The sequence below is a fragment of the Balaenoptera borealis genome (assembly GCF_965194805.1).
Source record: "Balaenoptera borealis genome assembly, chromosome: 17".
Taxonomy (NCBI): domain Eukaryota; kingdom Metazoa; phylum Chordata; class Mammalia; order Artiodactyla; family Balaenopteridae; genus Balaenoptera; species Balaenoptera borealis.
Genome location: NC_138876.1, coordinates 34,743,028 through 34,769,578, shown reverse-complemented (window position 1 = coordinate 34,769,578; position 26,551 = coordinate 34,743,028). Strand labels below are relative to the sequence as shown.

General features: G+C 41.9%; 1 protein-coding gene across 9 annotated transcripts in view; it reads right to left on the bottom strand.

Annotated features, from left to right (window-relative positions):
* NCALD (neurocalcin delta) overlaps nucleotides 1-26,551 on the bottom strand; it is a 435,622-nt gene that overhangs the window by 15,531 nt on the left and 393,540 nt on the right. The gene's annotated exons all lie outside the window — the stretch shown is intronic.

Genomic DNA, 26,551 nt, shown 5'->3' with positions numbered 1-26,551 from the left:
TGAGTAAGGAAAACAGAAACCCATCTAATTCCATTAAATGCCACCAAGCTTGGTCAGTTATTTAAATCCACAAAGTCAAATCACTGTCAACATTGGGTTAGATGGTAAAGATGATGTTTCATAAAGTTGTTTATATCCTATGATTGTGGCTTATGAAATGGGCCAAATTTTCCTTTTTAAAATACAAATAACTTCATATTTTCTTATCATAACAGTAGCACATCCATAGTAAAATAGTTAAACAACACAGTGATGCATAAAGACAAAGTTAGCATCATTTCAAATCTTAACACTTAAGAGATAACCACCACCAGCATTTTGGTGTGTGTCCTTCTAGATTTTTCGTATGCGCCCTTATCTAAATATGCTATTAATAAATGTTTTAATACATTTACATTTAATATATTTACATTTTAGTACATTTACATTTCAAAAAACAAGAATATATACCCTTTGTTACATATTTTAACACTTAATATAATGTGAGGAATAAAGGCAACTTTTATTAGATGGGGAAAAAACCTGTAATTATCATCTTCCCATTCACAGAGCTATTCAACATTAACCTAGTGCCATATACCAGGCATGTTTCTAGTGCTGTGAATGCAAAGAGTAAGATGTGTCCCCTTCTCCTTAAGGGGTACCCAGTTGTGTATGTATGGAGGTGGTAATGGCAGTAAGAGGACAACACAATAAAAATTCAAAACATTGTATCAGGGGAATGGACGTGGTGCAGTGAGAGTACATAGAAGGGACACTCAAGCCAAAAGGGGACATGGGTGCTATCAGGGAAGCCTTCTTGGAGGAGGTGATATCTGAGCTTAGTTCCCATGTCCAAAGTCTTATGATTTAAACATGGTTAAGATAAATCCCTTTTAATAAAGGGGCTCTGCACTTATATTTTACATTTTTCTTGTATTGGAAACATAGAATATATAAAAGATAACACATCCCCATTTTAATAATGATTGCCAGTTTCTTTGAGATTTTCACTTTGTGGTGTTTATGTCTGCCTCCCTCCCACTGCAGGGTGAGCTCCTTGAGACAGAGTCTTGTTGAAGTTACTTTGTCTCTCTAGGGCCCATCGCAAATAACATTGGGTGAGTTAATGAATGAAGAAATGACTGATAGACAGATAAATAATTACAACGTGGAAATATGGAATAACCTTCTTGGAAAAGGAGTCTTTCTGCCCCAAAGATGAGGCCCTGGCTTTCATACGGTTATTTGAGACACTAAAGGTATTTGGTAGTTAAGACTTGGTCTTGGGGTCTCTTCTGCCCGCTAATTTTATTGAGATCTAATTGTCATAGAGCATCGCATAAGTTTGAGGTATATGACATAAGACCTGATATATGTATATACTGGGAAATGATCACCACAGTAAGTCTACTTAACATCTATCACCTCGCATAGCTACAGAATTCGTTTCTTCTGATGAGAACTTTTAAGATCTATTCTCTTAGTAACTTTTAAATATACAACACAATATTGTTAACTGTAGTCACCACGCTGTACGTTGCATCCCCAGAACTTATGTATCTTACACTGTAACTGGAAGTTTGTACTTGCTGACCACCTTCACTCAATTCCCCCTCCCCCCGCCTTGGGATCTCTTAGATTGAATTGCCTGTGTACCTATTGCCCCACTAAAAATAAACTTCTTGAGGGCAGGGTCTGCATCTCACACTGCTCAAATTCTTTATTATATCCACAGTTCAGGAAATGACAAACATCTTTATTAGTTGCCAAGTTGATTGCTTTTGTTTTCTGAGTTCTCACTGAAGGCAGAACCGGCCCACTCTGGCTCTGAGGCAGGCATCCCCGAAGGGTAGCGTGACAGAGCTTCCTCCCTAGTAGCAGGACCAACAGTTGCCCTAAGAACTTATTTACTTTCAAAGGTGCCCCTTTATGCAGAATCAGGCAAATACCATTTTATGCAAGAGCAAAATTAAACTACAACTCCAGGCAGAGCACAAACAGAATTTATAAATTGAACCTTTCAATAACTTTCACTTCCCTCTTGTGTCCCTTTTATTTTTTTCTCCTGGAGAAAAAAGAGCAAAGTTGGAGAGGCTGGTTTGTATTAGAATTTTAAAACTGTCATTTAGTTGCTAAGTTGGCAATTTGCCTGAGGCAAGAATTCAGAAACATGAGGTAATACATAATACATGGATTTACAGAGCTCCGAAACATTTTATGGAATTTACAAGTAATTTTGAGTTTTCCTTTTGGTGAGTTCTTTAGAGGATAGCCCTTTGGTGTGGTATTCAATCAAATCACTGTTAGAATACTTTGGTTCCGTGCAAATTACGGAGTGCAAGGCCTTGGGAAAAAAATGCCACTTTGATATTTAAATCCACTCTCTTAAAGAATGATTTGTTTCCCAGGATATATAAAAAACTGTTTCTTCAAAACCGAACTTAAGTTCCCTTCCCAACATTTAAAAAGTTCTTCTCATTTATTAGCTGTTTTTGCCCTAGAAACAAATTGCCTCAACATTTTGGCTAAGACTCCCACTGAGACTGATCTGTGTGCAGCTATTTTTCCGGTAAACAGTAATTAAACCACATTTACAAATTCATTAGCACAGACAGGCCATAACACAAACAAAGCAGAAGAGCATGGAATAAGCTATCTGGGAAGCGGGTGTTTGCAATTTAGTCCAGAACTTGTTTCTGTAGATAACTACAAACACTTTACTAAGTATGATGTCTGAACTTGAGAAAACCATCTGGACTTGGTTAGGCTGTATGACAGAAATCTCCGGGGACACAGGATAGCATTTCATTCTTTGAGGGAGGAAGGGAAAGATAGAAAAATGCCTGACAATACCTTTTTTATTTTGGAAGACAGGAATTTCTGCTGTTTGAGTTGAAGAGGGGGAAAAAAATAACATTAAGGGAAATGCTACATTAATTAGCAGTCAAGAAAACAAATCATCTGGAGACAGAAGCTGCACCTCAGGTCACATCCATTTAATCACTCCATATTTGGTCATTAAAACATTTATTTTGTGCCAGTAGAACATAATGAGGAAAATTCAGGCCATGGAATAAAAATGCTTTTGGGTTCAAAGCCTGGCTTTACCATTGACTAGCTCTCAGGTAATTCACTTAGTTTCTTGGTGCACCTCAGTCTTCTCATCTGTGACATGAGTTCAGTTGTACAAGTTCATGTCTCACTGATTCTATGTGAGAATTAAACGAGACAGTCATGTATGTAAAGCTCTGGCATTGAGTCAAGGCCAGATGCTATGGTCAGTGAAAACTGCATCTTATTCTTGATGGCACTTCATATGTTATTCTATTGAACCTTCACAGCAACCCTGAATGATGGCAGGGTAGCTTTTGCCATTTTATAAGCGAAAGAAAGGAAGGAAGGAAACTCTGAGAGGCAAAGTGACTTGTCTCAAGTTACACAGCTTTTGAATGAGAGAGCCAAATGGGAAGCTTGATTTGCATGCGGCTGTCTACTGCTTTTTTTTTTACTATGCCCTACTAGCTTCACAGACAAGCACATACAGAAATTAAGACAATAGTTCCATACAAAGTCAGAAACAAGTAGTTAGAGGGAAGAGACGACCTCCTATTAGAACTCACCCATTCCACAAATATGGGCTAAGTGTCTACCAGGAGGGAGGCATGGCTCAGGACACTGGGAATTCAGCAGCGAACAAACAGGCAAAGCTCCTGTTCTCATGCAGCTTACAGCCTAGTGGCAAGAGACAGACAATAAATAAGATAAGTGAAATGTTAGAAGGAGATGTGCCATGGAGAAAAGTAAGGTGAGTGGGGAATGCCAGGAATGGGTGGGTGGGTGTTGACCTTTTAAATAAAAAGCCAGGGAAGGCCCCTTTAAGAAAGTGACGTTTGTAAGAGACCAGAGAGGCAAGGAGGTAGCCATGGAGATGACTGAGAGAAAACCATTCCAGGCTGAGACAACAGCAGATGAGAAGGGTCTACACGGGGAATATGCTTAGCACGCTCAAGGACAGGGCTGGAGCAAGGGTGCGAGGAAAGGAAGGAGATGAGATGAGAAGAGTCATGAGGACCAGACGATGTGGGACCAGGAAGTAACTGGCTTGTACTCTGAGTGACAGACAGCCACTGCAGGATTTTTAGCAGAGAGATGAGAGGAGTGATTTATATTCTAACAGGATCCCTCTGGCTGCTGTGTTGAGAGAAAGCTGAAGCAGGGTAAGAGCAGCGGTGAGAAGACCAGTTAGGAGGCCACCGCAGTGACCCAGGCGAGAGACGACAGCGGGTGGAGCCAGGGTAGCAGTGGAGGATGCGAGACTTAGTGGGATTCTGGACACAGCTTGAAGGTACAGTCAACAGGATTAGTTGACGGTTCAGCTGTAGGGTGTGAAAAAAAAGACAACAGCAAGGATGAAGTTGACACTTACGGAAATAAGAAAAATGCAGGAGAAGCAGGGCTTTGGGGTGAGGCAGGGGGCATGGGTATCAGTGCTAAGTTAGTTGTGCATGTGTTAATTCTGATATGCTTATCATACATTTGATTGGAGATGTTGAGCAGGTAGTTGGATGTGTCTAAAGTTAGAGAAAGAGGTCCAGGGAGGCAATATAAATTTGGGAGTCATCAGTATATAGATAGTCTTCAGAGCAAAAGACAGGATGAGAATGCCAAGGAAGTGAATGTGGATGGAAAAGAGAAGGGGATAAGGACTGAGCCCTCCGTCGCCCTGCCGTTTAGAATCTGAAAGCGGAGAAGGAACCAGCCAGGGAGGATCACAAGGACGGGCAGCGAGGGGGTAGGAAGACACAGAGACTGAAAATGTGCCCCCTCTGGCATTGTGTCCTTCATGCCAGCTCGAGGGGGCACACGGAAGTGCTCAAAGCAGCGGCATGGTGAGGACTGAGGCTCTTGGTTTCCTCTATGAATCCTGTGCTCACTCCCCCACCCCAGCCTCTCCCATCTCCGTAAAGGACATCAGCTTCCACCCAGTTGTTCACTCCAAACCCCTGGGACTCACCTATGATTCCTTGCACTTTTGTTCCATCAGCAGGTGCTGCCTAAACTTGTCTCTGTCTCTAAAATTGGTCTCAGATACACTCATTCTCACCATCTCCACTGTCATACCTCAGTCTGAACCATCATCGCCTCCTTCCTGAATGTCTACAACGCCCTCCTTGCTGGCTTCTCACTCTTGACTCTTGTCCTCCTTCCCTCTACCCGGCCCCAATCTGCTCTCCACTCCGCTCCCCAGAATGACCTTTAAAAAACACAAAACAGACCAGGTCACTCCTCTGCTTAAAGCTCTATATGGGCTTCCTAACACACTGAGAAGAAAATCCAGACTCCCTCCTTTGGCCCACAAGGCTCTGTGGAAGCTGGCCCTGGCCATCCCGGACTTCTTCTCAGCCCCCCTGCCCAAGTACCCTGGCCTCCTGCACGCTCCAGCTTTTACCTCTTAAGGGCTTTTGCTTCAGGGCGTTGAAGAATACTTTTAAATAGCAATTGGGTCCTCAACCCTTTAGTTTAAATACCCTGTAAGATCTACCTACCTACCTATCTATCTACTATAAAATATATATAACATATATCATATACAATATATATTAATTTTTGCTGAATCTCAACTGCATTTCATTAAATGAAATACACACATATTCTATTAAACCTCAGCATTCTGTTATTCAGTAGTTTAATCTGAGATGGGCAATGTGAAATTTCCCAACTTATTTTGGGTCACATCCGGTCGCCCAGTGTCCAAAAAATAAATCTGGGGTTAATAATGACCAGGGATGAAAAAGGAAAAATATACAAGACACCAAACCACCAACAAAGAACATGCACAGGAATCTAAACTATGAAGTTTACTTTCCATCTAAAAAGAACTAAAAAAGGAATAGCTCCTAAAAATGATGCCACAGGGAAAGGAAATGGTGAGTAGGGAACAACCTTTTGGAATGCACGTGCTCCCTTCTTTATAATTTGTATCTGTGGATTGGAAAGAGCTGCAGCATTTCATTTCTGTGATTCCCCATAAGGTTCTAAAACTCTGTGAGTTAATTCTTTAATGCCCAGAGTTAGATTTTCCAGGAAAAAATCCATAACTTACCCTGGACAGCCTGGTCAACCTCAGAGGAAGTCTCAATGCAAAGTGCACTGAGGTCTCCTAAAATGGAATAGACAAGAAGCTAGCAGCTAAAGTCAGGTTTAGCTGCAACAAGGAACACAGAGCCCACAGTGGTTTCCGAAAGAGGCCGGGTTAATTAAAACATTTGCCTGTTTGGAACATGTAGCAAACATGTAGTTTGGAACTTGTCCTCTAAGAGTTGCTTTGAATTTTCAACCAATGGAATGTCTAAATTATGAAAACATAACTGAAAAAAGGTTCCTAAAATGTAAGGAAGAAAGTGATAAAAGTTATAGGTTAATGGGAGGAAGCATTCATTTACCATCACTGGGACATCAGATGTTTTAGTCATCTGAATTTTACAGGCGGCTAAAATCCAGCAAATTCATTTCAAGGTCAGTTGTCCTTAATTCTCACTGAAAAAAGAATGACTAAATAAAAACCCGAAGAGCACAGTTTCAGAAATTTCTCTTCAATGGAACTTTCCTCTCAGTGGAAGTTTGAAAGGAGACCATGTATATAAACTGGCATATTTACATATAGTGGGGAAATTAGGAAATGAAACACAGTGGTGCAGAGAGGGGAAAAAAATTAAAATATTACAGAGGGAGAACTGAAGTTATGTAATAATCTTGCTAACTTAGTTGCCTTGACCGAAGAATGTTCTCTCCTCCAGCCTCTGGTAAGATGAGCTCATATAAGGGAGCAAAACATGCTCCCTACATCCTCATGTGGACCACAAAATGGCTTTGCTGGAACTGCTTGAACTATGTCACAAAGCCACTGCTTGCAGGGAGGCCTTCTTCCCAGTGAGGATGGGGTATTCGGACCCACATCTCCCGATTGAGGGGTCATACCTGTTCTCCTGGGTCACACCCCTGCACTCACTCCCCCTGCAGAGAGGTGATGGGGTTTGAGGTGAGAACTTAACTGGTACAAAATAGATGGCGAGCAGGAGGCTCTCTAGAAGCAGATCCACCCTGCCTTCTGCCTTCCGCAGGCTCTGAGGTAAAGCCCGGGAAACCCATCTGGTCTTCCCAGCGTGAGCAGGGCTTTCGGTCTCTGAAATATCTGGGCCCTTGTTCTATAGAGCCTGAAGTTCAGACTGAGAGGGCCTGGCCTTGGGCTCTTCTCCAAGTTTTATTTTCCATAAAAAATAAAGTACAACCCATATTACTGCCAATAAAACATATATTTCTGATAGACTCTGAATAGAACGTTATCCAACAACCCTTTCTCCTTTGTTTCCCCAAATGGAAACAATCATTTTTAGCTTTGCTGACTGCCAAAGTGCTACATTATTATTATAAAAAATGTAAGTAAGAAAGGGATATCAAAACTAGAATGTGGACACCCTTGCTCTGATCCAGTAGTACTCCATAAGAAATAACCACTATTGTTTTATATATGCATATATATGTGCATATATATCATATTAGACATTTAAATGCACATATATGAAATGTGTACAGTCTAACCATAAACGGGATCATTTTCACTTGGAAGTATATTGTGGGCACTCTTCCGTGTTATACATATGGATGTATCTCATTTTTCAAATTGCTGAATTTTGATTGATTTACTGATTGATTGATTCAACAGACAGTATTGAGCACTGACCTTGGGCCAAGCATTGAATTGGGTAGCTGATAGAATAATTAGTGACAGGAGGCTTACAGCCCATTGCATGACATTGATTTCACTAAACCCCCTTGATGGCAATTTCGGTTGATTCCACTTTTCTTTCATTCCCTTGGCATCTACCTTAGTCATGGTTCCTGGATTCCTTTGGCAGTATTTATTACAAACATGTTCTTGATGTCTTTGACAAGTACCATGATCTCTAGACTCTCCCTTATAAATTCTCCAACAAGCCATTTTCCTCTAGAGCCTTTATATGCTAACCGTGCATTTTGTAAGAGTTTATACACCAGCTAGGATTAGAACTGAATTAGAATTGAAATTGGACTTGGAATTGCACCCCACCCCCTCTGCCTGTGTCACAGGCACACACACGCAAATTTGGCATTAGCTATTTCTAGTACCTAGGAGGCCATGTCCACCCTGTCACTACTGTCACCACATGAATGCCCCCTGTCTCATTTCAGCCTGAAGAGCTATTTTACCCAAACAGCACTCTAAATCCTCTGTGGCTTAATACTCAGCTCCTGACTTTTCATGCCCACTCCTTTCCCCCCACTTCAAGTCTAGCTAATGGCTGACTCCCATGCCCCACCCACTCCTAGATTGCCGGCAATTGGTGGTGAACTTAACATTGCATGCTTAAAGTGCCCTTAAGTAAGTGGCTTTGAGTAAATGGACAGGGGTCATACTAAACTGCATGCAGAAACTACAAAGCTGATCCAAAGAAAGAAATCGTTGGAGTGCCTGAAGTCAAGGTCTTCGGATGAAGTGCACGTGTCCCCTTGCCATCAGTGTACCTGGCCATCAGGCCACTGCCTCAGAGCTGCCTGTCTGGGCCACCTCGTGGCAGATGCCAGGTCAGGGCCAGCTGCAGGGAGGGAAAGAGAGGGAAGCTCTGAGGGCCCTCAACCATTCTCCAGGGCTGCCACAGGCTAAGACCCTACCTTGGCTGACTTCCATGGAATTCCTATTTTGATAAATTTCTGCTTAGCTAAATATACTAAATATTCTCTTATTTATTTATTTATTTGGCCATGCTGTGCAGCATGTGGGATCTTAGTTCCCCGAGCAGGGATCGAACCCGCGCCCCCTGCAGTGGAAGCGCAGAGTCCTAAACACTGGACCGCCAGGGAAGTCCAATAGTCTCTTATTTAAAAGACAGGAAGTACTACTTTGGGTTTTGATAAAACCATAAAGCAGAAGAGTGAGCCGTCATGGACTCAGGAGGGCAAATAGATCAGCTATGGGGATCCAGGCCTCATCATGTAATTAGCAGCCAGAGGTACACGAGGAGCTCAAGTCTCCATTTTTAGACATTCTCCAGGGGCCACAAATGCATTTAGCTAATTGATACAAGCCCCTCCATGGAGTCTAAGAATAGTTTATAATTCTTTTTTATTTATTCAGCAAGCATGTGTTTAACATCTACTGTTTCCTGGCTTAAAATGAATATTCCTACAAAAATAGCATCCTACGTAAGATAGGGAAAGGAAGGGAGGGAGTCTGGTATTCTGGCTGCAGCTCAGAGTATTTTCATTAATATTTTATTTTTACAGTTTTTGCAATTTTGTTGGTGAGAGGGATATTATATCTTGGTTTTGCTCCACGGGGCTTAGAGGGGCTTAAGAAGCTAACCATCATGACAAATTCATGCAGCTCGTGGTCCCAGGGGAGTAGCGTGAGAACCACCCTCCCACTCTCAGCCCTTCCACATCTCTGGCTGGATCACTTCTGGTATTCGAATGCTTCTGTTAGAAGATGGTGATCAATCAATCTCTATCCTGGCCAATGTGGCTAAAATATTAACGTTTGTCCATCAAACTTACGTACAAGTCGGAAGTACAATAATTGGTAAGAAGGAGAGACTATGAAGTAACTTCTTTTAACCTCTTGCGCCTTTTGTGTCCTCCAAGCAAGGCGTGTGGAAAGAGAATTGGACTTGGTAGCAAAGGAACTGAATTAAAGTCCTTATTATAATACAGTGTTATATGACCTTGGGAAAGTCATTTGACCTCTCTAAGGGTCTCATTCTTCTACAGTAAAATAGACGTACTAACACCTCTCTCATGGGGCTGTTTGGTGAGAAAACAGGAAATGAGAAAAAGGAATCCTGATGAGTGAGGGAAAACTCAGTATTGTGTCTGGCATCTAGCAGGTGCTCAGTAAACATTGACTCTTAATCTGAATGAGATAAGGATTCAGTTTGGTGGGTTGCTTACAAAGATGAGCCCTCCAGAGTCATCCCCCTTTTTTCCATGAAGAATTAGAAAGAACAAGAGCAAGAATGTGACATGAGAGAAAGAAAGAGAACCACTGTTAGCTTCCTGCCTGACTCCCCCCTTGGATCACTTGCTAGATGTGAAAGACATTTGTGGGTTTGCACCCAGAGAGGACTCCTGCCAGACCCCTGGCTGAATGTTTTCCCTGCATAGAAGGCATTATTTTAACCAGAAATTAAGCAAAGAGGTCCCACTGGAGAAGCAGCTGATGGACAGCAGGACACTGTTTCTTTCTCTGGTCTTCCCTCCTGAGGCTGGGAAGTGGGGCTGGGGCAGAATCAGAGCAGGCTCAGAGAAGTCCCATGGCGAATCGGCCTTCCAGCAATGGGATGGTCCTACTGCTCTAAGGAGGACTTACAACCCGTTCTCAGGATCTGGCTGGACAAGAATGCTATTTTCAGAACAAACTGGATACAAATTGGTACCACTAACAAACATAGGGTATCAATGACTCACCAAATCAGTTCTTCTCTACCTGGGGTAAGAAATGATTCTCCGTTGTTTTATTACTTTTTTTAACCGTCTTTTCTAAGATCAGAGGTGAAAAAGAGGAATAAACTGGTTTAAAGAAAACTCCATTTATCATTAGGGGGAAAAAAACAGCCATAGGAAAATCCTTGTCTCGCAACTTATTTCCAATTACTGCTGCCATTTCTTAATGCAGACCTTCATCATCTCCCACCTGAATTCAGAAATATTAACTGCTCTCCAGGCTTAAGACTCTGCATCTGATCATGTCATGTTATTTCTCAAAAATCTTCCATGTTCCCTACTGATGACAGATTAAAGGCTAAAGCCCATAGCTTGGTCCTCAGGGCCCTTCCAGGTTGCATCCCAACCTCATCAGAACCACCGAATTCGTCACTCTATCCTGAACTCGACACACACTTTTATTTCCACTCCAATCCTCACACTGGTCCAGGGAATGAAGCTTATGAGAGAATAAACTTAAAACCCTTTGTAAACACTGAAGTGTTTCCCAATAGTCAATATTATAACAATGAGTCTCTCCTTCTCTACCTGTTGAAATCTTACTTGGTGTCAGGTGGAGATTATTACTTCTTACATTCAGCTGCCCTTTCTCTTCTAAGTGAGCATTAAGCGTATCTGTGGAGTTTTGTTGGCATTTCTCTTTACGGCTCTGAGAACGATGCTGGCATGTGGTAGATGCCTAAGAAACGATGGCTCTATTCCACTGAGCTTATCTTCTACTAACCTTAAAGAGTATTACATTGCTTGTGTCACTTTAAAGAATTCCACTGATATTTAAAGAATGTCAAGGGTAGGCAGGGCACTACACCAGCGGCCCAATGCCACAAATTGAAATAAAGCATAGCCCCTTCTTGCATGTTTACAGGGCTTTCACATATACTGTTTCAGCAGATCCCTGAAATATCGTGAGAAAGGAAGGGACAATATCAATTACTTATATTAAAGAAATTGAGGGTGACGATGTAAGGATTTCCCCAAGGTACCATGGCTGATAAGTTTCAAAGGTGGACGCAGGACACAGAGCTTCGTCCTCTGTCCACTCAGCACAGCACCTCGTGGTAGAAAACAGAGCAAAGCCTCAGGGGGTATGTTGCCAAGTGTTGAAGGATGTGCGCAGGTCTGTGTGCTTAAGAAAAGCCTTCCTGTCTAGCTATTTACACTCTGCTTACTATTTCCGTTTCTCGTTAAGAGAAAATGAAAATGGAAGCTTAATCTGAAAAGAGGGGAGGTGAAAATATATCCACAAAGGGATAAAAATGCAACAAATTCAAACAATGGATCCCCACCAGCTCTGAAAGAGGTTCTGTGTCCAACTAGGCGAGCCCCTCCTTGTTTAACCTGTGTGTGTGCCTGCGAGAGTTTTCTAACTTATCTTGCACACCCACCTGCCCCCTTGCCAGTGGGGACGCCCTAACCTTTTCCCTATTTCTAAATTCCGATAGGAGTGGGTCACTTCTATGGAGCTACCGTTTTCCCCCTCTACATTCTCTTACATTATAGCAAACATTTAAAAACAATGTAGAATCAGTGCAAAAAACTGTTTTCAAAATATTCTAAAGCTGTTCCGAAAAGCTGGCAGCGTTTTCCTGGCATGTCACTACCGGGGTGGGGTTAGCGGAGGCCGTATCAGGTACACGTCACACTGGCTAATGCGGCAAGGACAGCAGAGACGGCATCCTGCACTCCACGCCCTGCACACGCACAGAAACCCACGTCGCGGTACCTGGGCCGGCAAACCACAGCGTGCCCTGACTTCAGCAGAAGACGTCGTAAAGAAAATTGCATTGTGCCTCTTCCTGAATAATGTGCGACTTCTGCCCTCTTCTATTTTATCTTGCAGCACCAAAGGGCTTATTAGTACACATAGCTTAGTAGTTATGGTGGCAGCAAATACAGCCTCAGTGTGAAGCTGCCGAGATGAACTAAAGAGAGGAGACTGTCGGGCTATGCATTCATCATGTGTAACTAGCAAAACGCCTTAAATATGAAACAGGCAAACAGTGTGGACTCAGAAGCACCAGTGGAATCGTATAACAAATGGCTGGAACTGACAACCTAAATCTTTCTCATTGTTAACACATCCAAAGATTCAAATATGCTTGCTCTTACATAAAATTTGGGCTTTATGAGTTGGGTTGCAACAAAGACGGTTATAGTAAAAAAATAATGAAAATCTCAAATTTACCCAAATAATTTTATTAAAAGAGAAAGCAATAATGGAAGAGTGTTGTATTATATGTAACTATTCTATTTGAATAATGAGGAAGATAAATTTGCCAGTACTCCTCCTTCCCTTCACTAACGAATTATACGATGTGCAACAGTGTATAAAATGATACAGAACATTATTCCAGTCCTCTGAGTTGATTGCTTGTTTCTTTAGAGCAGCATTTTCCATTATAAGAAAATTATGCAAAATTAGAATTTGATTGTATTCATACAGGAAGTAATAATACAAGAACACAGAAGTGAAGTAAAAGCATTAGAATTAACACACTTCAGTAATCAAAACTGAGTTGGATCCATTTTTAAATAAAAAAGACAAACATCTAAATTTTTTCTTTTTTTGGATTTTGAATTTTATTTTATTTATTTTTTTATACAGCAGGTTCTTATTAGTTATCCATTTTATACATATTAGTGTATACATGTCAATCCCAATCTCCCAGTTCATCCCACCACCACCACCCTGCCCCCGCCCCTGCTTTCCCCCCCTTGGTGTCCATACGTTTGTTCTCTACATCTGTGTCTCAATTTCTGCCCTGCAAACTGGTTCATATGTACCATTTTTCTAGGTTCCACATATATGCATTAACATACGATATTTGTTTTTCTCTTTCTGACTTACTTCACTCTGTATGACAGTCTCTAGATCCATCCACGTCTCTACAAATGACCCAATATCGTTCCTTTTTATGGCTGAGTAATATTCCATCGCATATATGTACCACATCTTCTTTATCCATTCGTCTGTCGATGGGCATTTAGGTTGCTTCCATGACCTGGCTATTGTAAATAGTGCTGCAATGAACACTGGGGTGCATGTATCTTTTTGAATTATGGTTTTCTCTGGATATACGTCCAGTAGTGGGATTGCTGGGTCATATGGTAGTTCTATTTTTAGTTTTTTAAGGAACCTCCATACTGTTCTCCATAGTGGCTGTATCAATTTACATTCCCACCAACAGTGCAAGAGGGTTCCCTTTTCTCCACACCCTCTCCAGCATTTCAAACATCTAAATTTCAACAGTGGTATGCATATAGTTTAAATCATTTCTTTCATTTAGATTACAAGAATCTTAAATATGCATTAAAAGCTATACTTTTAAATGTTTAAATTTATCCCCAATAGATCAAGTAATGCAACTGAGAAGTTAGAACGAACACTATTCCTAGAATAAAATTGTGAGCTGTGTATACAGGAAAAGCTTGGAGTAATGTCTTTATTCAAGGAGATCCCAATTCCTTTTGAATTATTTCACAAGAATTTCCTGAGAGTGCACTGTGTGCCTGGGACTGTCCAAGACAGTGGATTCAAATAATTATTATATAGGATGAAATGGCAGGGAGACTGGTCAGCTGGTAAACCAGATAGACTATTATTTCATATAAAAGACATGGTCTCTATATTCAAGGAGCATAATCTAAACAAGGTAATCACATATCACACATAAACAATGAGGGTAGGTGTTCTTTTCACTGTGTGATTGGGTTAAGAAGTATTTAGAATGACTGAATTTTGCCTATAACCCTACCTATGAAAAGAGGTAAAGGTGGCTCTATGGTCACATGGGAAGTGGATACAGGTGAGACAAAGAGAAAGTGATGCTTTTCTCTTGAAACTTCCCTGCCCCTCATTCCTCTGACTCCCTCAAAAAACACTGTGCTGTGAGTGACACTACAAATTCTGAGGCTGTTTTCATTAGTCATAGATACCAGAAGAAACAGGATGACAATAAACTAATCTCTTCTTGGATTTATGAGGACATCACATCAGATTCGAATTATAAAAACACCCTGAGGATGCAGCTAAAGGTAAAGCTCTGGACAAGCATCTCGAGACCAAGTTTTGTGTGAAATCTGCTCCTCTCTCCTTGGGTGGGAATGCAAATGGGGTGAACAAAGGTTCCCTCCAACTCTAGGAATAACAACAGTAAGTGGGAAAGGATCTCCTGGAGTGAGGTGTTGGATGGGAAATCATAGAGGTGGCGTGGAGTGTGTGTCCTCACTTAACTCCCGAGAGAAGGCAGAAAGACTGAAATGCAAAGAGCACGTGGCATTGACTTGGAAGAAGTACCCATGTGTCTTCCAAGGAGAATACAATTTGTTGGTGGAAGGATCAAAGACCCAGCAAGGCTCAGTCCCTGAGCCACCACTCCACTTCCACGTCCCCTTTCTCCCTTCCTCAACTTTCACCATCCTTGGCATTCAGGGTCCTCACGATCTTCCTCCATCCAACCTTCTTTCTGCCATGCTCACCTCATCCCACCAGTGTTCACCTGCTGCAAGCAGTGTAGCACGGCAGTTGTGAGCTAGGTCTATTTAGACCTCAACTGGAATCCTAGCTCTGCTTTGCCAGCAGAATATCTCTTACCACCACCTCTTCCCAGAGCCAAAAAAAAAGTTAGCTTTCTGAAACTAGAGCATTTTAAACAATTCCATTTCCAAAGAGAATCATCATGGCTTTACGTTTGCATAATTCAAACTTCACTTGGGTGTTTTTCATAGTCACAGAAGCAACCCCAAAGTAACAGAGAAGCTCCAACGCTAGCAAGACAGAGTGTGCTTGCAGACTTTAAAGTGACTTTTTAAAAAAAGCTTCTCCCTATCAAGGTTTAAAAATCTTAGGGTCAAAGTCTCAGGCTGAGCAGGGATCCTGTTTCTTCCTAGTTTACCTACCACGTATCTTCATTGTTAAGGTCAAGCTCAGGAAAGACACTACCTGTGGGAAGTTCTACTAACCACGTGTCCCTATTGTGGAGGCAGGACACAGCAGTGTCTCCTGGCCTGTAATGTCTCGTAGCACCTGTGGAAGATGACACTATTTTTGCCGCACCCTGGGGATGGTGGCCTAGGTGCCTGTGCCACCCGGAGGGCTGAGGGATCAATACCACCCCACCCACAGCTCACCCGTGGGCCCCACACCCAGGCTGAGAAGTCCTAACTTAAACGATCAAAGTAAAATTTAGTATTTGTAGAAAAGAGGACATCTCATGACTCCACTATGAATGCCCCACCACTGACTCCAAAGAACTCGGTTGCCTTCCTTCTGATTAAATCCACTTCACCATTTCAGCCTGTTCCACATTGCATAAAACACACATAAAGCCAGACTTGTGACTCTCATTCGTCACGCGCTAGCAAACAGCAGTTCCAATTATGTAGAGATGGACTTTGGAATTTGGTCACTGAAATTTAGGGGAAGACAATTCAGTCAACAGAATAGTTTCTTTTCATCTCACAGCCTGACTCATGTGTGTCAAGTTTTCTTTCAACATACAAAATCAGATCTACGGATGTCAGAGAATACAGCACAGCAGTCTTTCTATGCACTGTGTAGTGGCTAGAGTTAATTAGAATCTTTTATAGCCAGGACTCAGTTAAAATAATCCTTTTGTGGGGAAAGACTTAATTACAAAGTGATATCACAGTGTAGTTAGTGAGTAGGCCCTGTTTTCGTAAGTCTGTTCTTTCCTTGCTTTTTGGCATTATCACAATCACCTGCTATGTGATCAATCTCCAACTCATCGAGGGCCTCTTAGTGTCCCCAGGCCAATGATCACTCCCACATCGTTATGGTCACATGTCCACAGTATGCTAAAAGTACATTACTTCATTTAATCTCTATAACAATCTTATGAGGGGAGAACAACGTACCCATTTCACAGATGAGGGCACTAGGTTTAAGGAGATTAAATAATTTCTCCCAGATCAGGCAGATAGTAAACGGTGGAGGCTGATTTGAATCCCCAGACTCCCAGGACCTGCTTTTATCACTATGCTGCATTGTGTCATATTTAAAGAACAGCAGCTAGCAATGAAGAATAACCTTCACTTGTATAATGCTTGACAGTTTTACAAAGCACTTTCACATCCATTATTTTACTTAATCCTCCGCAATAACTCTGCAAACTATTATGATCCCCACTTTATAGGCAAGGAAATCGAGGCTCAGAGAGGGAAAGTCATTGAGCCAGAAATCCAGAGAAACTTCAGGTTTCCTATGACAAGATGAAATTAGTTCAGAAACACGAACACGCAATGAGGTTGCATGATGGTAAGGAATGAACATGGACTTTGAGGTCAAAGATCTGAATTAGATTTCCTGCTCTGTCCCTTTGCAGTTAAGTGACCCTGGGCAAGGCATTTAACCTGTTGAGCCTCCATTTTGCATGGGTGAAATGGGCATGACAATATCTTATAAGGTATGGATCCAGTGAGGTACTGCACGTGAAAATATTGTGTAAATTATCCAGTGCGATACGAACGTTAATAATAGCAACAGCAACAAGAATAAAACTTGTGATGCTTATAGTATGTTAGTGTTATTACGTGTTCATTTCAGCCTCTGCAGGATGCAAACACAAGAAGACACTCAAGGCAGACCTTCAAACAGCTCATGCTGATTCAGATTCTTGTGATGAGATCTGAAATTCAGGTCTTCAAATGCAAAGCACAGTATTTTTCCTGAACCTCTGCTAGGTGGACGTCATTGTCCTCTTTTCATCCACCAAAACCAATACCCCAAACTGTCATCATCACGCACCTCTTTAATGTAATTTTCACATTACATCTTCAATCTAATTTATTTATTTAGATAAATTATTAATTTAGATAAATCTTTGAACATAATGACTACCTTGTTGTTAGCTACAGTTCATTTCTCACTTGATCTTTCCTAAAATCCCACCCAAACATGCCAAATCTGAGATGCTATGACCCCCTGATGGAACTCCAACCTGGCTGTAGAATAGTTCCCGTCATTCCAGTGGGTGTTAATGGGATAGGAGATCCATTTGAAGACAATGAATATGTGCTGAGGAATAGACACGACTCAACCTCAATTAAGTCAAGACTAACACAGCACCCAAAGCAGCCACCTCTACAATATCCAACTGAAGTTGTTCCAACAGGACCCAGCAAGAAGCACAGTTCAGACGCCTCTACTTCTGCAAGTCACTGAGCATGTGCTGTTGGACGCACACCCACCCAGCAGCTCCTTCCCTCTTCTGCACCAGCAAAGCCTTGATGTAGTTCTGCTACCTCCTCCTGCTCCCCATTGTAACTTGGGCAAATTCTGATTAGTCTAAGCCAACAATGGTGGTTGTATTCCTCTTGCACAGAAATGATTTGAGGAAGGCTTGAGCCTCAGTTTTGGCCAATGAAATGTGAGTGGAAGGCTGCTAGAGGCCTTGAGGAGAGGCTTTCCTTGCTGACAAAATGGGAGCACAGGAAAAGAAACAGCCTTTTCCCACAGTTCCATGTGATGGTTGAATCTGCTGTGGTCATCTTGTGACCATAAAACATTAAGATGATGTGATACTGAGGATATAAGCAAAGAGAAAAATCCTTGACATTACTGAGCCACTCATTGGGCTGTTGCCCAAAACTTTCAGTGGTGTGAGATAATAAATTTTCCCTGTGGCAAGTCACGGATGGAGATTTTGAGCCTCACACCTGGAAGTGTCCTAACTGGGACACCAGGGAAACAACCACAGTTCTACAGCCATGTAGATTATTTCTTCCTCCTTAAGTCTATTTTCCAGGGGCCCCTTTGCCCACTGAGCTTGGGGGAAAATGGCTATACACTAATAGTTGCATGAAAAAAGCTCTGATTTGAAGGACTTGCCACCAGCAACTCCCACCTTTCTCCTCCAATGAAATGAGATGTTCATTTCATGAAATACCCCAAAGACATGGGTTTGATTCCAGAGTGTGAAGGAGGTCTGGTCAACTTCCTTTTTTTGTGTGTCCCAATGGCTTGTAAAAAAGTGAAGAAATGCCAAAACAGACTTCCAAAAATTGTGAGGTACTCTTAAGTATTGATGTTTAGCAAATTTATGCTTTTATAATACATGTAAAAATTCCAAGCACTTTAATTATGCTATTTAGAAGTGAATTACAGGATTCATAAAGAATATTAAGTCATAGTGCATCATAGATTCTGTGGTCCAGGGACCCAATTAAAGTGGCATAATGAACTTCCCACCCATCAATCTCATCAGTCTAACTCTGTGAGTTAATGTGTAAACTTGAGTGGAGACAATAATGACAAAAGTCTGAGTGTGTGGGCCTTGGTGAATATGAAGCCTAGTTTATTAAAAACAAACAAACAAACGAAAAACGTTTCCCCGTCTGCCTTCTATCTCACTCACTCTGGTGGGCTGCTGTGATTTTTTTGTTACTTACCATATTTCTATAGAGCACTCCCTATGGACACTATCTCATTTGATCCTCAGAACAGCCCTCTGAAGAAGGTCCTACTAGCCTCTTCATTTTACAGGTGAAGAAACGGAAACGCAGAGAGGTTAAGTGAGTTATTCAAGACCACACAGCTAATAAGTGGGTTAAGTGGTGGAGCCAGGATTAAGATGACAGGCCATAGCTCCAGAGCTCATGTTCTTAACCAGTCCATTATGCAGTCTCTGTGCTGATACAACCATAAAAGTATGGGGGTCAAGAGAAGTGAACCTGGAGGACAGAACCGGTAAGGCTCTTTCAAAGCCAGAGAGCATGTGAGACTTGGTGGTGTCACAGTATAATCATTGTGTAACGTGGGTGTGGTCTCTTCTGCTCCTTTCACCCTGAAGTGTGTGCACACATGCATGTGCTCGTGTGTGTGTTCTGCACACCAGGCGTCAACGTAATCATGTAGCAGCATTTGTCAGCGATGTGGGTTTACCTCCCTTTGCTCTTACAATCTTCTCAGTAAGACTTTTCAAAGCTACTGTTTTGCTCTCTAACAATTATTTCTAACCAGGCTTTGACTGCTGAGGAGAAAGAAGCCCTTAAAATAATTACATTATCCTGAAATAAGGTCATTTGTCTTTTTCTTTTAAAACAATTTTCATGTTATAATCACTTCAATTGTTTCTAGATTAGGATTCATAAACGGCTCTGCAGAATGGATGGTTTCCATGGTCAGAAACGTTTCCCCAAAGAACCAAAATGAATTACTGAAAGAGACCTGTCACAGGAGTCCATTCTCCCCACTGAACAGGACCAGGAAGAGGGCTGATGGGGGCAAGTGCTGTAGGGCCTTGTGGAACTCTTTCTGGGGCCAAGTTTGAAAGAAAGGAATATTATGGAATAACTGTTCGATCACAGACCATGGTGTCCAACAGATCTGGGTCCAAATCCTGCTCTGCCACTCAGGTGTACGGCAGGCCATTTATATACAGTCTCAGAGCCTCGGTATTGTCTCCAGCAAAAGAGCAATAATAACGAGTGTGCGGTATACATGCCGTTATAAAAGAAACGTACATAAAGGGTCTTTACATATACAGAGGGAGGAGGAAAATTTGCCCTCCCTCTGCCTCTATTCGGGTCCCTCCCCAAGAAGCACTAATGTCACTGGTTAAGTTTCCAGGCTACTAATTTGCCAAAAGCAAGGACTGCAGTTTGCTGAGGTCCAGTGCCTTCCCCCTGCTTCTTGTTTTGCCCTGGCTCCAGAGATAAGCAGAGATCTCTGGCACTTTCTCCCTCATCCCTTCTGCTTACTCATAGTACAGAGACTATCCCTCCCAGCTTAGCAGCTGGATGGTGGTAACACTGAGATTTGAGCTGAGAGGGTGGAGGAGGCCTCACTTGGGCCTTGAGCCTAAACTTCCACTCCAACCCGATCACCAGAGAGGCCTGCCCTGCTTGTCTGGCTAATGATAAGAGGCATTTTGATTTCTTGAGGTCTGTGTATTAATAGCTCCCAGGGAAACCCCAAGGGGGAGGAGAGGGGATTGCAAGGACAGGATTTGGATATTTCCAGGTCTTTGGCTACAACATCAACTAACACTACTTCTTGGAATAAAATGGCAGCCGGCACACACCAAAGAGAAGCCCACTCTCCTAAAAGAAGGCTATGCAAAATCCTCCTCCGAGTTGCTTCAATTCCAGAGACAGGGACACTTCCACCCTCCTTTTAAAAATCCCCTTTCCTGCAAAAGCAACCAGACGGCACTTGGCTGGAGCTTTCCGACAGACCCTCAGCGACCATTCCTGCCTGGGAGTGGCTGGTGGGAAGTGGGCAGCCCCTGCATCTCGTCTCTACCAGGCGATGAGGCAGGGCTGTCTTTCCTGGGAGGTGTTTGCACTTGACTCTCAGAAATAAATATGAACTGTAAAGAGGTCTCCACTCGATGACACCTTCCCATACTAGCAGGCTCTCTTTGTCAGCAGGTAGTCAGACTTTTTTAGGGTGATAACATCTAGGTTTCTTTATTTCATCAGAAATAGATCCAAGTGCAGAAATGGCCAGAGTGTCATCACATGTTTCTATGCTCTATTAAAAACTACACAAAGCCCAACGGTAGAAACAATGCAAATGTCCATCATCAGATCAATGGATAAATAAGATATGCTGTATACATGCAATGGAGTATTATTCAGCCTGCTATACCATGGATGAATCTTAAAGACATTATGCTAAAAAAGAAGCCAGAGACAAAAGGACAAATATTGCATGATTCCACTTATATGAGTACCCAGAATAGGTGAATTTCTAGAGACAGAAAGTAGAATAGAGGTTGCTGGGCAAGGAGAAGGGAGATGAGTGAGGAATTAGTGCTTACTGTGTATAGGGTTTCTGTTTAGGGCAATGAAGTTCTGGATAGATAGCGGCTGAGGTTACACCATATTGTCAGTGTACTTAATGTCAACAAATTTTGCACCTAAAAATGGTTAAAGTGGTAAATTTGATGTTATGCATATTTTACCAAGAAAGAAAGAAAGAAAGAAAGAGAGAGAGAGAGAGGGAGGGAGGGAGGGAGGGAGGGAGGGAGGGAGGAAGGAAGGAAGGAAAAGAAAGGAAGGGAGGGAAAGGCAAGGAAGGAAGGAAGGGAGGGAGGGAGGGAGGGAGGAAGGAAGGAAGGGAGGGAGGGAGGGAGGGAGGGAGGAAGGAAGGGAGGAAGGAAGGAAGGAAGGAAGGAAGGGAAGAAAGAACCACCAAGCAGTCTTGGGATAACAATTCCATGGAAAGGGAGGGTTCCAGAATTCCAATCCACTTCCCGGCATCTAGATGTCACTGGGGCAGAGCTTTTCTGAGTGATCAAGAAAGATCAAAGCCAGAGGAAACAATGCTCTTCACAAGACCTGGCAAAGGGCACTTACTAAAGCAGTGTTACTGACAAAATAATGGACTCCGCGATTGTTTCTGTTCATTCAGGAGGATCACCACGCCCCAGAGGCAGGGAGGGGCAGCAGGACTCCGCTTCCACAGGCCCCTCAGCCCTTTGACCAGACAGTAACCAAGTAAGCCTGTTGTCGTCTTCAGCACGTGATTTATGACCATAGATATTATTTATTTCCAAATTAGAGCTATAAATTCTCCAGACGTTTCTAAAAAAGATTTTCCTCAAACAATGGCATTTTGGGGCTACCATAACTATAAAATTCAATTCCCTCATTTCTGCTCATGAAATATAAAAAAGTTTCTGACTTCATTGTGCCATTATAAACAGATTTCCTGCTAAATATTTTCTGGATTATGTTCATTTCTTGGCCTTCTAAAAAATCCTGGCTAAGAATACAATAAATGATAAAATATGCATATATAATTCTTTTATCCATGAAAAAAAATAACTGCCAGCTGTAATTTAGTGGAGTTGAATAGAAAGTGCATAATTTATATCTGCATCTTTATTCCTAATAATGACTGTAAAAATAACTAAAATATTCTGGAGGTTGTAGTCATGGAGATACCACTACCTCTAAAGTGTAAAATATAATTTGTTGAGCAATGTCTAATAAGACAGAATGAAAACTAACAAAGAGAAGCAAACCTAATCAAAATCTTTCAATTCTAGTTTCTCCTCTTTCAATTTGGATGATTTCATAAAAACTCAGTGCCCTGAAGTAACCACAACAAACAGTGATTTCCAAACCTGGTAAACTTAAAAAGAAGCTTCAGACTAGTTAGAACACTAGAAAAGAAACCCATGCATCAAAAATCCAGAGGCAGTAGTCAGATAAATCATCCTGTGTTCTTTCATTTCTGAATGGAGTTATCTTACACTTTATTTTAACCAAGTAATGTGCTTTGACTAGATTCCAACTCTGATGGACCCTGAGGTGGGGAAAGGGAGCTACACGATGAATAATAGATCAAGAAGATGCAGGCCCTACCCTGTAAGAGCTAACAGTCTAGTGCACAGACATGCAACGTGGGCTCCAAATGGGAACCATGCAGGGAATTTAAAAAATTCTAGTCATCACACTAAAAATGAAAAAGAAACAGGTGAAATAAATTTAAATAATATTTCATTTAACCAAAATGTAGCCAACACATTTGAAATGATCATTTTAACATGTAATCAATTTTAAAATTATTAAATATTTTGCATTCCTCCTTTTATTTGCTCTAAATCTTTGAAATTCAAAGTGTATTTTGTACTAACAACACATCTCAGTTTGGGCCAGTCAAGTTTCAGGTGGTCAAGTCACATGTGGCTAATGCTACTATATTGGACAGAGAGGAGAGTGGGAGATATAGAAAATATACAGATAGCTCAAAAGCAAGACTGTCCCTCAGCAGGGCTATAAAGAGCCATAAATAAAACATCTGGGGCATCTTCAAAGAGGTGGTTGCCTCTGAATTGAGTCTTGAGAGGTCTTTAAGTTAGGAAATGCTATACTCAGACTTGCATTATATGAAGAGCTGACTGGCAGCTGATTGGATGGCTGGGAAAAGGACAGAAGGAACCAAGAGTCTAGGCAAGAGAGTTGGGAAGGCAGGCAAAGGCCAGGGTGGATTTAAGAGATCTTTTGGAGGTGGAATTAGGAGACAGGGCGGCTGACCAGAAACAGAGTAGAAGACACTGTACATGTTTACCCAGCAGCCATTTCTCTTTCCTTCCCTGTTCACAAGAAATTGATTCTGTTCAGGTGCCCTGCATCCTCTGCAATATCTTGGGGTTTTTTTGGTTTTTTTTGGAGGCAGGGGCGGGGGTGGGGGGGGCGGGGGAGATGAGAGGCTTCCCAGCCCCAGGAAGGTGAATCTTGATCAGCATAAGCCAGTTATAATAACTTTATCTTATCACTGACTGGCTTAGAAAGGAACATGGAATCCAGTTTTGGCCAGTGAGGCTTACTGGTTAGACTGCAAGGTGGGACTCTGAGAAGGGCTTCTTGGATATTAAGAAAAGATACAGGGAAGAGATAGCCTCTTGCTGTCTCTAGTGTGTGGTGAGAAGGTGATGCCTGGCCTACGGCAGCCAGCGTCATCCTGAAGCGAGTCCACCAACATCTGAGAATGACAGAGTGGAAATATGGACTCTTGATGCCATCATCAAACCATGGAATTCACCAATCTTGGAAACACTCCACCTCTGGACATCTTGTTTTGTGAGAGAATGTTTGTATGGATTATTTAAGACCTGTGGGGTTATCTCTTATTTGCAAGTAAGAGTTTCTTAACAGATAGGAAAAGGGAAGAATCTAGACAATGCCCCAACCACTGGTAACAGCCATAATATCTTTCCTTTGTTCAGCACGTTATATAGTATGTGAAGCTCTTTCACCTGATGTCTTCATGGAATCCTCTTAACAGCCCAGGGAGGTGTTTAGGCAGATACTATTGTCTACTTTCACCTGCACAGTATCCCTCTCCCCCATTCTCCTTTGCATTCCCAGCAACTAGTATAGTACCTGGAATAATAATAACTGCTATCAATTCTTGAGTTTTGCTATTTGTTAGAAACTGTTCAATATTTTATATACAAAATCTGACTTTATTTCCTCATTTGCAAGAGCTTAAAGCAGCTCTGAGTTGGGTTATTATTATCACCACATAACAGATGAGAAAACTGAAGCTCAGAGGGGTTAAATGATAAGTTCAAGTCTCAAAGTTAGTGACAGAGCCACAACTTGACCCCAAGTATGTCTCTCTGTAAAGGTTATGTTCTTTATCACCATGATACAATGGCACAGAGCAAGTCCCTCCGTTTACTGAATGAATGAATGAAGGGATGTTCAAGGAGATTAAGTACCTTGCATAATGTCATCCAGCTAAAGACAGATCCATGACTTGATGCCGGTCTTCTACCCTCAAGGCCATTGCCCTTCCTACCACATCCTATGACTATCATTTTTTCCAGCTTTATTGAGGTGTAATTGACAACCCATGACTATCATTTATTTGGCACTTGGTTAGACATCACCTTGAATGATCCCTGGCAATTTCTTTGTGTATGAATCTTTTCTCTGTGACCGGATTGTCAATTCCTGGAAGTGGCATGGCTTTTTTGTAGCTCCCACAACAATCAAAAAAATGTATTTTTCACAGTTAATAGCTCGATTTTTAAATATAGTGTCTTCAAATTATAGATATATCGTGGTTAGGGTGACCATAACTCCTGGTGTACCTACAATGTCCTGGTTTACACCTGTTACCCTGGCTTTATTCGTAATAGAGCAATATTAATACGCTCCAAAATATTCCTGTTTGAACAATAAATTGAATGGTCACCTTAATCATGGTAAATAAGAGCTTGGTTTGGCCTGTCCAGCTATGCTCTGTCAACAATGCCCGGCACAGCTGCCTCTGGATAAAGATGAATCCAACAGCCATCAAGGTTCATAATTAACAGTGGAACACAGAGAGCTTTCAAGCACAGTGCCTACCAAACTTCACCACCTCTTTTGTCTACCTTTTTTTTCTCCCCCATACTCTCCTTTCTCTCAAAAATCTCTTTTTCTTTGTTTTACTGGTTTCCCTTCCAGCAGCCACTTTCTAGCCTGTATCTAACATCCTAAGTCCTGCTGGCAGAAACGAGGTAACAGGTTTTGAAAAGCTAGGGAAATACATTACTGTCTAGCTGCTATTCTTGGCTGAAATCCCTTTCAACTGAGGATCAACACACCCTTGTAAACAGCCAAAGAGGAAGAAACAAACCTTTTGTGGCTAAACATGTATCTTTTGGCCTCTATGTTGTATGTAAGTATGTATATGTCTTGGGAATGTGGGGCTACATGGTAAACCAGAGTTGTTGCTGTTATTGTTTTAACCAGTGAAAATGTACAGTAGTAGCATCAAGAGATTCCCAATGGATTAATGCCATTGTGAGCTCAGCTCGAACTACTTTGAATTCTGGAATTATGACTGATATGGGGAGAATAAAAGCAAAATAATTCCTAAACACACTATACATACTGAGGTGTCTTATCAGAGGGGACCTGTCAGAGATTAGCTTTCTGTTCCTCCTCTTTTTTATTAAGACAAATGGAAAAATCAGATCAGAAGTGGCCTCATTTATGAGTATAAATGCAGGGCTAGTGGCCCTACTGTCTATGGAAAGAAGTGTTTCAAGAGCTTTCATTCTGAGGACTTAACAGAAAATCAGGTCCACTATTTGGGTGAAAGACCTTGGGGAAAAGATTCCATGAGGTGGCAGATGCTTAAGAGGCTTTGACTCAGCACAACTGGGGCTGACCTGTGTTCTGAGAAGTGGCTGCAAAGGTGAACCCTCTTGGTTGGGATACCCTCTTGGCCTGAGCGGTCAACAGGACCAGCTAGGATTCCCTGCAGCAACGGACAGCAATGACTGTCAGACTGCACGGGGCCAGTTTTCAACATCACCGCTGCGTGACAGTGAGAAGCAAGTACGTGGTGGACCAATGAGACCTCAGCAATCTAGGCGAGGCATGTGGAAGTCAAGGGCTGTTGTTGAACTGAATGAGCCCTAGAGAGTGCTGAACAATTAAGAGAAGGGCTCAGATCAAGAGAGACACATTGGCTTGCCTGCTAATAGAGTGGGGTGTATGAGAGTTCCAAACATTTAAGTAAATATTAGGAGGAGTGCAATTTCACTTGAACCCCAGTTTG